The sequence below is a fragment of the Halichoerus grypus genome, chromosome 11 (assembly GCF_964656455.1).
Source record: "Halichoerus grypus chromosome 11, mHalGry1.hap1.1, whole genome shotgun sequence".
Classification (NCBI taxonomy): Eukaryota; Metazoa; Chordata; class Mammalia; order Carnivora; family Phocidae; genus Halichoerus; species Halichoerus grypus.
The window spans coordinates 91,986,680-91,999,221 of NC_135722.1; the positions used below are offsets into that span (position 1 = coordinate 91,986,680).

Below are 12,542 nucleotides of genomic sequence, written 5' to 3' on the forward strand. Positions count from 1 at the left end.
TGCTAGGAGCAAGAGATGATTCTATAAATAACATGCCAGGATACTGGTAATTACAGGGAGGCTTGACCTTGACTTGTGGATATGACTCAAATGGTGATCATCCCAGGCTGCTTTTCCTAAGTAGGTGGAACCTTGTGGCTTTACACTATCCTTTTATTAATGAGGGGTGTGTGTGTGTGTGTGTGTGTGTGTGTCTGTGTGTGTGGGTAGGGGGAGGGGCTAAGGGGGAGAGAGAGTGCTGTGAGGCTTTCATTTAATTGGTGTTGAATTTAGTTTGAGTTTACATAAATGCATTGAATACCTTCATTTTGTTGTTTGGGTGGGATTGGAGATCCAAGACTTGACTAGGATTGTTACCCTAGCACAGTCTTTATCTCCAGGACAGATCCAATTCTCACTGCTCTAAAATCCTCTGCATTTGTTGTTAAATTTTGCTCTCTGCTAAATACATGTCTTTTTCTAAAATGCTTTAATCACGTTACAATTGCTTTTGAAATCCCCAGAATCCTCTAGAAAAGCTGGAAAGTGCATGAAATGGCAAAATAGTAGAAAGATCATAAACTTTGAAATTTGGAGGTAAAAGCCTTCCATCGGATGCACTGATACGCTAATTTCTTACTATGTGACTTTGGGCAGGTCATATATATACTCTATCTTTATTATCTGTAGTGTGGGAAAATGATATAGCCTCAAAGTTTTGTGAGGATTAATGAAGACATAATGTGTGTGAAGGGGTTTTGTAAGGTATAGATGTCAGTTCTTGCTTTAACTGTAGGCCCAGTCAGTTTGAAGAATGGAGAAGGTGCCACTGGGCAAAACCCTGTGCAGAGGTCAACCTGTGTTCCTGTCTCTCAGGTGCATGGCAATTGCAGTTCTCAGGTAGCACCAAGGCGTTCCTGGATCTAGGGATAAGTCTGGTGAAGTGACCATTAGTGATGGAATCCTTGGCTCCCCACGGGAAATTGCAAGAATAAGGTGGGGCCATATTATTCATGATACCTAAACCAGACGAAGACATTGTAAGAAAAAAAATACAGACTAATATCCCTATTATGAATTTACATGCAAAAAAATCAACTGAAAACATTGTCAAATAGAATCTGGCATAATACAAAAATACTTTTATGTAATTTCAAATGGAGTTTTATCGTAGGAACATAAGTGTTTTTTTTCACATTTGAAAATTAATCATAGTTGACCCTTGAACAACAGGGGTTTGAACTGCGTGGGTCCACTTACATGTGGATTTTTTTAAATAAATACAGTACAATATTGTAAATGTATTTTCTCTTCCCAGTGCTTTTCTTCATAACATTTTCTTTTCTCTAGCTTACTTTATTATAGGAATATAGTATATAATACATATAGCATACAAAATAGGTATTACTCAACTGTTGTTATCATTAAGGCTTCTGGTCAATAATAGGCTATCAGTAGTTAAGTTTTGGGAAAGTCAAAAGTTATACATGGATTTTCAACTATGTGTGTAAGGGGATTGGCACCCCTAACCTCTGTGTTGTGCAAGGGTCAACTGTAATGTGATTCACCATATTAACCGAATGCAAAGGAAAGCCAAAAAATTATCTGAATAAGAATAGAGAAAGCATTTGATAGAATCCAGCGTCCATTCATTGATAAAAATCTGGGAGTAGAAGGGCATTTACTCAACCTGATAAAGGGCATCTATGAAAATCATAATTATTGGTGAAAGAAGTAATGCTTTCTTCTAAGATCCGGAATGCATCAAGGTTGACATCTCCAACTACTCCTACACATTGCGGTGGAAGGCCTAACAAGTGCCATAAAGCAAGAAAAATTAAAAAGTCATATTTATTGGAAAGGAAAGTTAAACAGACAATATAATGTTCTATAGAGAAAATCCTCATGAATCTACAGAGAGGCTACTAGAATAGGAGAGTTTAGTAAGGCTAGAGGATATAAGCTCAATACACACAAAAAAATCAATTGTATTTCTATATACTAGTAATAAACAATGAAAAATTGAAATTAGAAGTGCCATATACAATAGTGTTAAAACATGAAATACTTAGCAGAAAATCTACCAACATATCAGTAAGGTTGGTATAATGAAGACCCCAAAATATTGCAAGAGAAATGAAAATAGTCCTAAATTAATGGACAGACGTGCCTTAATCATAGAAAGAAAGAATCAAAACTGGTTAAGATGTCAATTCTCCCTAAGTTGAACTACTGATTCCATGCAATTGCAATCAAGGTCCCACCATGATTTTGCAGAAGTTGACAGATTGATTCTTTACTTTACATAGAAATAGAAAGGACCCAGAATTAAACAAAACAAAGCTGAAAAATAAGAACAAAGTTGGAGGATTTACACTGTCTGATTTCAAGATTTATTTTAAAGATTCTGTAATCAAGACAATATAGTATTGACATATAGAGTATAAATTGATGGAATAGACAGGAGCTCTAGAAACAGACCTTTATATGTATAGCTAATTTATTTTCAATGAAATTACCAAAGCAATGCAACTGAAAAACTATTTTCAATAAGTGATACTGGACAACTGGAAATACATATGATAATGAATGAAAAGAGGATTATACACAGAAATATAAAATTTAAAACTAGAAAGCATTTAGAAGAAAACATAAGAAAAAAATCTCATGTTAGGTAAACAGGACAAATAAAGCATAAACCCTAAAAGAAAAAAGTTCATAAACTGGATTTTATCAATATTAAAAACTTTCTTTTTGAAAGACTGTTAAAAATAAAAATGCAAGTCACAAACTAGAAGACAATATTTATAAAATATATATCTGATAAAGGACTCATATCTAGAATATATGATATATGAATAATAATATAAATAAATTATATATATTTTGCTTACAACTCAATGAGACAAAGTACCTAATTAGAAAATGGAAAAAAAAAGTGAATAAGCACTTCATTAGGGAAATGCAAATTGGAATCAAATAAGGTATAACTACACACCCAGTACAAGGTTTAAAATTACAAAAATTGACAGTACTAAGAGTTGGCAAGGATTTGGGCAAGGTGGAACTCCCATACCGATAGGAATGCTTTGAAAGCAATTTTTTTAGCTTTCTAAAATTACATTTATCATACAACCCAGTAATCTTACTCCTACTCCTACATATTACCCAAGAAAAATGAAAGCATATGTCCATAAAAGAAACTGAATGTTAATGTTCAGAGTACTTTACTCATCATAGCCCAAAATTGGAATTAGTTCAGGTATCCATTAAGAAATGAATGGATAAACAAGTTGTGTTATCCATCCAATAGAATAAATCTGGCCAATAAAAAGGAATGGACTATTGATATAAGAAACAACATGGGGATGAGTCTCAAACTCATCCTTCTAAGTTAAAGAAGTAGATATAAAAGACTCCATAGTTGATAATTACATTTGCATGGAATTCTAGAGTAGGCAAATATATAGTGATAGCAGACTTACGGTTGTCTGGGCCCATAAAATGGGGTGAGAAGTTTGTCTTCAAAGAGGAGGGAGAGAACTTTTTGGAGTGATAGAAACATTCTATATCTTGATTGTGCTACTGTTTATACATCTGTATATATTTATTAAAATGCATTGAACTATATACTTAAAATGGGTGAATTTTATTATGTAGACCAATAATAAAATATTAAAATAGATATGGAAGAACTTAAAGGTGATGAATTCTCTCAAAAGTTTGAAAAATGCTCAAAGAGATAGAAAAGAAGAGGATAACTCCAACATCTGAACAATAATAATCCTAGAAATAAAGAACGAAGAAAGTTGGTGGGAAGACAATTATCAATAAAGATTATAAGAAAAATTTCTAGGATTAGAAGATTTGTATTGCTAGATTGAAGGAACACTCTGAAAGAAAAGAGACATACCAAGACATATTGTGAAATTTGAGAACACTGTGGATGAAGATTCTAGGAGTTTTCAGAGAGAGAAAGAGAGGGAGAGGGAGAGGGAAAGAGACGGTGCCAGGGTTGGGTGGGATGGGGAGGTGGACAAGATAGATAGATAGATAGATAGATAGATAGATAGATAGATAGATAGATAGAGAATCATATAATACACAAAGGAATAGAAATGAGAATGCTACTGGACTTCTCACTGACCATACTGGGATCTAGGAAAGAGGGGATCTAACACAGGATAGCAGCAAAGGAAATTCCAGGCTGATGTCCATGCACTGGGTCTAAAAAACAATCAGTCCAGATACATACAGAGGGTGGAAGCCTCCAGGAGAAAAAGACAATTGACAGATTGTCCCATATGTTTGAACATTTGGAAATCAATATTGATGGCTATTTGATAGATACTACGCAGCATGTGAAAATATGAAGGAGAGATACATGGCACTGGGAAATTATTATCAATTCAAGGAAAAATTTCAGATAGTACAAATAGGAAACATAATTAGAATATAGTATTTGGCTGGTTATTTGTATACTGATGGTTATAGTTATAATAATGTGGATGTTAAGTATTGAGAATGAAAAATTATAACTGTTTGAAAGGATAGGAACAGGAACTGGGGTGGGAGAGTGTTAGAGAAGAATCCACATATATTTTCAGTGGAAGTAATGAATTCAACAAATATTTATTAATAACTATTATAAAGTTAGGCCCCATTATTTACTGATCCATGAATAAATTTCTAAAATAGAGGACTCCCTTCACTATGAAAGGGTTTGAATCTTTGGCAATAACACCCTTCATATCTGGGATTTGCTGCCCATAGCCATTCAGTTACAGTGGGTCAAGGGACTACCAGGAAGCATAAAAATTGAATATCAAGACATATGGTTCTTTTGCTCCAAGGCAGCCCTACCTTCCTTGCTGAGTAGGATCAATTATTTTTGCCAGGATGGTGAATCCACTTCTTGTCTGTGGGTCGCAGGCATGACGAGTCCTAAGTGCCCTGGTGGCAGCCATAACTTAGAGTTTAGTGGGACCCTTGTGTCCTCTGGCATTTCATCATCTAGACTAAAATCTAGCTCCTTATGCTCCCTACTCTTTAGTCATTACTGCCATATTACTCATGGTTCCATGGGCTCAAAATTTAGTCAGATTTGATTTGTGGTCCTTTCTTCTCTTTCCTTCTCTCTCAAACCACAGAGATCCTAAATCCTGTTCTTCTGTGATCTTATCTCTTGTCACTATTTTTACTTTACTATCTCCACTGCTTGTGAAACCTTAACTCATGTTCCCGTTTTTAGTCTCTCCCTGTTTCAGCTAATCCTGAATACTAGGGCAGTCTAAAATTCTTTTTCATGCCTGGGTATAGATTTGAATGATGATGATGATGATGATGATGATGATGATGATAGCAACAACATAATAATTTTTATGCCTTCTATGTTTAAGTAATGGAAATGGCACCATTTATGATTATTATCTCCATTTTAAGATAAGTAATTCGAAGCTCAGGAGAGGTTAAACCAAGTTTCCAAGGCTACACAGCTAGTAAGTGGCAGAGCTAGGAATTGTAGAGGTTGGTTTGATTCCACATACAATTTCTCATTTAACTGGAATATATTTCATAGTGAAAGAAGCTGCTTCTAATAATCTTTCTGGAAAAACATATTAAACTAGGACCAATCCAAATGAACCCCATTAATATCATCTTCTACTTCCTCTCCAATAAAGGAATGGGAAGGTTGGGCAGATGTCTGTTTTTGGGACAAAAAGATGTGCTAATGTTTATACTTGTTGAGTTCAGGGTGACAACAGGATGGCATTTTAATAAAGAAGTTGTATACACAAGACAGGGAATTCACAGAAAGGTGAAAACTAAAGATGCAAATTTAGGAGCTAGCCATACAGATGATGTTATTGAGGTCATGAATAAGTTCACAAAACATTTAAGAAAGAAGAGCGTCAGAGAGTTGAGAAGTGAACACTAGAAAATTTGAAACATGAGGGGAATAAGGTGATAGACAAAATAGGAGATGCCTCTACTAGATTATAAATCCCTTCACAGCATGAACCATTTCTTCTGAATCCCTTTACCTAGCATTTTAATATGCCAAATATGCATATTAAAAACTAATTCAACATTAAGTATAATACAGATCATATACTTTTTTGGGAGGGTGGGGAGCAGAGGGAGAGGGAGAGAGAGAATCTTAAGCAGGCTCCACCCCAGTGCAGAGCCCGATGTGGGGCTTGATCTCATGACCCTGAGATCATAACCTGAGCTGAAATCAAGAGTCAGATGCTTAACTGACTGAGCCACCCAGGTGCCCCTAGAACATATGACTTCTGACAGTGAATTCAATTTTACGCCGATCTTTGAGAGCCTAACTGAAGTTACATCAAATGAAGACATTTCAGTGGCCGTCTTTTCTCTCTGGACAGGCTCCCTCTCAGACTTTTTTGGTTGGAATTGTGGCTTATTCTTGTAGTTCTCTTGTGTGGAGTAAAGGGTACTGACCTCATACCACTCTGGTGCTTCCTGGAGGTCTACCAGACATACGAGGTTTAATGCATGTGCATGAGGTATATATACAAAGACACTGTATTATACATATTTTCCATATTAGTATTTATAATCCATGCCTCACATATATTTTAGTGTTAGCAATAAATAGAACAAGAAATCCATTATACAGAGATTCAAATTTTGGGAAAGATAGTTCTGCAACAAAAGTAACTTAATCGAGAATATTTATTTCTATGTTTCTTTCTGCTTGTATTGGAAGAAGCCAATAATAAGAATGACTTTATATAAGCCCTGGTTCACTTGAAATAAAATCTAGATGCATTTGAAATGAAATTCCCATGGAAACCACCTCTGAGGTGACAAAAATCTTAGAATTTTTTCTGGTGTTGCATCATGCATTCAAGAACCCTCTAAGATTCCTAAAGGAAAGTGAACACTTAATAAACCCCTGAGGTCTTCTTTGCCCTTAGGTCTTAAGGAGAGTTTACTTGTAGTGCTTATTTTAATTTTTTGATAATGGATTGTTTTTTCTATTTCTTAAATATGTATAGAGGGATTGAGAACAGGGACTGGGATTCATTAGAGTTGCTCTGGGCTATGGAAATTTCTAAGTGTAAACAGACAGATGAGGCACTGTCATTGTTAAGTCCTAGCCGAGGGCGAGCAAGTCCTCACTGATGTGTGTGCGCACACTCACAAACATACACAGGCATGTGTACAGAGGTTTTAGTTGGATTTGCCTGAGGAAGATGGACTTCTGCCTTTGTGTTTTGGTTTCTTAAGTTCTCCAAGAGGTCTTCAGCTCTTAACACAGCAAAAAAATAACTCATCCGCTGACACTTGAGTTTATCCAAATAGAGACCTATTTTTTTGGATAGAAAATTTGCCATACTTAATATATAAAAGCCTCTGGAAAAGTTGCCACACAAATTTTATTAATCTTTACATTAGTCTCAGTTAATAACCTACATTGTGTGACTTGTGATTGTCTAAAACCTCAGCAAGGTCTCTTGCCCCTCTATGCTGTTACTACCGTCAGAATTTCCTCCCTCAGATCCAATAATGTGGGTTAACATATTACATTTAAAGTGCAGGACAAAAATGTGATGCTGTGGAAAGGTGCTGCATTAAGAGATGAATGTCCAGTGTTTTATTAGAGTAACTGATCTTACCAAGCAAACACTTTTCAGGTCTCTTTCAAAGTCATCATTCGAATGTCAGATTATTCTATTTAAAACTGAAATCTGTAAACTTTGCCTTTTCTATCCCTGTCCCTCACATTCCTTTTCCTCATATAACTTTTCATATTACATGTTTTGTCTCTTTCTTTCACGTATTTTCTGTCTTTCCCCACTTGAATAAAGGCCCCATGAGGGCAGGGATCACTGTGTTTTTTCACTGAAGAAATTACCGGGACTTGGAAGAGTTTCAGGGATTGGGTAGATGTTTAATTGGTAGGTGTTGAAAGAATGCCATCCTTGTTCAAAGTCTTTCATCAACTTCCCATTATCTGACATATTGGCAGTAGAGTCTGTTCTCTGCCTTTAGGTCTTGATAGAAGCTGTTATTAGTTGTTTGGCAAGTTATTTGTTTTTAATAATCAAGTTTAAAATGAAGGATCAAGTAGTGGAGAAAATTCAGAGAAAGTTTCTTTATTTTTAGGCTTGGCGAAGGTGCAAATAGTTCTTGGTATATATTGGATGTGATTGAAATAATGAATATCCTTCTCTAAAGTCTGATTACCCTAATTTTACCTTTCCTGGTTTTAACACTTCCTACATTCCCTTAAAGTTATATAAGTACTTGTTTTTAACTATAAAGACTCTCATGAGATCTTAGTAAGTAAAAATGCTGCTTCAGAGGTTTCACTGTCACTTAGAAGGAGGTAGCATGCTTAGTGATAAAGACTAAGAAGTTTAGAATTGGACAGACTAGGGTTTGACTCAAGATTCTGGAACCTACAAGCAGTGTGCCCCTCACTTTAAAGGAGAGATTAGTAGGTCTAATCTATAAGGCTGTTGTGAGGAATAAACAAGGTACTATTTTTTGTGCATTGCTTTAGAAACTTGGTTTTAGTATAAGGGTGCTGGATCTATACTGTGTTTGGTACACAGTAAGTGCTCAATACAGGGAAGCAAGTACTATTTTTCCCATAAGGCTTTGTTGTTAATTGTGCTTACAAAGATGTAACCAGAATGAAAGGCTAGGTCACTGAAAGCCACATCAAGCTTTATCAAGGGCATAAACAAATTTTCTTCTTCCTCAGGGAGGGGGTCTCTGGAGCAGTGATCCTAAGGGATTCTCTGTTAACTACATCACTGAGATCTCCAATCCAGAATAAAACTCTTTAGTCTTGTGTTATCATGGGCATTAGGAAAGGATGCTGTCTCATGCCTAGAATTTGGACAAGAGACTTGGGCCAAAGCTACAATCAGATCAAGTTCTTCAGCTCAGCAAGACAATTAGAGTTTTGATCCTCAAAGTAGAGAAGCAGAAGCAGAGGGTCTGAGCTCTGAGTTGTCACTTTCTGTTCACCAGGGCCGTTTGAGTGTCCATGAAAGAGATGGATGAGAGCTAGTGGAGAACAGCATTGTGACTCCAAGCAGGAGGGTGAGTGCCTGCCTGACCTGGTCTGTCCTGTAGCAGAGGGGGTAAAACCTCAAACCCCAGGAGCCAGACCACCCGAGTTCACCTTCTACTGTAACTTAGCAGCATTGGGACTTGTGCAAGTCACTTAGGTGCAGGGTCCTCATCTGTGAAATGGGGATAATCATAATGCCACACAGCATTTAGAACAGCACCTATCCCATAGTACTCAGTAAATGTTCCTATCCTTGTCTTCTCCGTTACTCCTTGCACTTCCATGGTGTGTAGCCTTCTCTCTGTCTAGTGACTTCTTTTTCCCTTACAGAAAATGGCTGCAGATAATGTCTCCTCTGTGACAGAGTTTGTCCTTGCAGGCTTAACAGATGAGCCAGAACTCCAGATGCCCCTCTTCTTCCTATTTCTAGGTTTCTATGTGGTCACGGTGATGAACCTGGGCCTGATAACCCTGATTGGGCTGAATTCTCACCTTCATATTCCCATGTACTTTTTCCTCTTCAACTTGTCCTTCATAGATTTTAGTTATTCCACTACTCTCACCCCTAAAATGCTAGTAGGTTTTGTCTCAAAGAGAAATATCATTTCCTATGCAGGGTGTATGACTCAGTTTTTTTTTCTTCTGCTTCTTTGTCTTTTCTGAATCCTACATCCTGTCAGCAATGGCATATGACCGCTATGTCACCATCTGTAAACCACTGCTGTACACAGTCACCATGTCTCCTCAGGTGTGTTTACTCCTTTTGCTGGGTGTTTATGGGATGGGAGTGTTTGGTGCTGTGGCCCATATGGGAAACATAATGTTTATAACCTTTTGTGCTGACAACCTTGTCAATCACTATATGTGTGACATCATTCCCTCCTTGAGCTCTCCTGCAATAGCTCTTATATAAATTTGCTGGTGGTCTTCATTGTTGTGACCATTGGCATTGGGGTACCCATTGTGACCATTTTCATCTCTTATGGTTTCATTCTTTCTAGTATTCTCCACATTAGTTCTACTGAGGGTAGATCCAAAGCCTTCAGTACCTGCAGTTCCCATATAATTGTGGTATCTCTTTTCTTTGGGTCAGGAGCTTTTATGTACCTCAAACCACCTTCTATTTTACCCCCTGACCAAGGGAAAGTGTCCTCCATATTCCATACTGCTGTGGTGCCCAGGTTCAACCCATTAATCTATAGTCTGAGGAACAAGGATGTCAAAGTTGCCCTGAAGAGAACCTTAGGCAGAAAAATCTCTTGAAAATGCCTGAGAAAGGAGACCCAAAGTTTTGTTTATCAGAGTTTCTTTTTCTCTCCAATGAGGGGAACAAATGCCAGTATTTGTTCTCCTATTCTTAGAGGAAAAATTTTAACTTGTTCTTAAGCATAAGTATTCTCTCTACTCCTTATTCCACCCTAACTATTCTAATCATTTTATAAAAGTAGTTTCCACACTCATAGATGGTTACTCTTGAAGAGGCCTAAGAAATAATTTAATCTAGCTCTTCATGTGATGCATTACACACTGGAGACTCATAAATATTTTGTAGTACATTGCTTCTCGGCCTTTTGGCTAAGATCAAGTATAAATATTTTGTAGGTTGCCCATAGGCACACATGTATCTCGTGCCAGAGCTGGGACTGGAATCCGAGCCCTTGAATTCTACTCCACTTTGTTCTTCTTTCCTTTAGCCACACTATTGTGATGCACCTTTTCCCTGGCAGATTTCATTTCAAAGGTTTTTATTTTTATTTTTGCATTTAAAGAAATCTAATCTATTTATAGTGATGTCATACAACTTTTCAAGAGTTAATCTTTGGAACACTATTTTTGCAACAATGTTGGAGGTGAAAAATGTGGTAATTTGATCTTGAAAAATGCTAAAAGATGTAAGTTTTTTTGGTGGGAAGTAAATTTCCATATAGAATCAAACATGATAGCCACTGAGGAAGTGTCCAGAGCTATAAGGATGCAGGCTAAGTTATTAGATCTTCTAATGGAGAGATATACAGATTTAAGGGAGTTAAAAATGTTGGATACAAGCTTCACTCATTATTTACAGACTAATAAGGTAGAATTTGGAAACTTACTTCAAGTGTCTGAATGATGTAACTGAGCAATAGTTTTGGGTAGACGTGAGTCATTAGAGTAGTACCAACCAACTATTCATCAGGAAGGCAGTTGCCATTGTATTTTAAAGCATTGCATATAGCTGTGATTTTTTTAATGGTAGAACATAAGGGTAAGGCAAAGAGATGGTGGAGTCAGGACAGGTCATATATTAACAATATTGGGTAAATGGAGGCACAGCTTACATAAAGAAACAGAAGAACAATTTTTTGGCCTGAATACATTATTAGTGGTAACAGTTCTTTTAGAAGCAATGGTATGTGAACTGTTTGCAAGATACCTTGACTTATTAACTTTGCTTAGGAAAGTTCTCTTCTATTACAAAAAAAGTAAAGTTAGGATAAATGTTTAGTTTTGTCCTTTAGAATGGTTCTGTTCAATAGGGATGTAATAAAAGAAATGAAAGTGTAGGAGAGGACTGTGCTTTAGATAATATTATAGAGGGAAAGATCACTGAATTGCTTATGAGTTGAGGGTGTCATAAGATTGATGGAAAATCAGTACAATGTTGGTAAATAAAAAAAAATCTCACCTCCTCTTTAAGTTGAAGTATAAGTTATGCACACGGGGGCGCCTGGGTCTGCCTTCAGCTCAGGTCATGATCTTGGGGTCCTGGGATGGAGCCTTGCGTCTGGCTCCCTGTGTCTGGCTCCCTGCTAGGTGGGGATTCCACTTCTTCCTCTCCCTCTGTCCCTCCCTCGCTCATGCTTTCTCTCTCTCAAATAAATAAATAATCTTAAAAAAAATAAGTTATGCACAGCAAAGTGCACAAATCTTAAGTGTCAATGAATTTTTTCATATATATAAGGCTATGTAACCATCACCTAGACCAATAGATAGATTTGCATCATTTCAGAATATTGCTCCCTGTCCCTTCCCAGTAAATATTACTTCCAGTTCTCTTTCTGGAAATAGCTATTATTTTTACTTTTATTGTTACAGATTCATTTCGCTCATTCTTGAGCTTCATATAAAAAATATTGCATTTATTTTTTTATGTCTGGCTTCTTTCTCTCAATATAAAGTGTAATGTGAGTTTCACCCATAACATTATATGTATAATATTTTGTTCTTGGGTATTACTGTTTGGTACTCCATTGCATGAATATAGAACAATTTATCAACTATCCCATTAATGGATATTTGGCTTGTTTTCAGTTTCTGCATATTATTTTGAATAAAGATACTATGAACATTCATGAGCGTATAGTTTCTTTGAAATATACTCATTTCTCTCAGGTTTGTACCTAGCTGTGGATTTATTGGGTCACAGAATAGATATACCTCTAGGCTTCTTAAATACTACCATCTGTATTCCAAAGATTTTAAACTGATTTGCACTTCCAACAGTTTCCAGGTAAGGACACTCCTC

At 36.5% G+C, this 12,542-nt stretch overlaps 1 protein-coding gene and 1 pseudogene across 1 annotated transcript in view; both read left to right on the forward strand.

Moving 5' to 3' along the window:
- Window positions 1-12,542, forward strand: part of LOC118555230 (olfactory receptor 8B3-like) — a 238,155-nt gene that overhangs the window by 119,029 nt on the left and 106,584 nt on the right.
- On the forward strand, window positions 9,365-10,300 carry LOC144379545 (olfactory receptor 8B12-like; annotated as a pseudogene).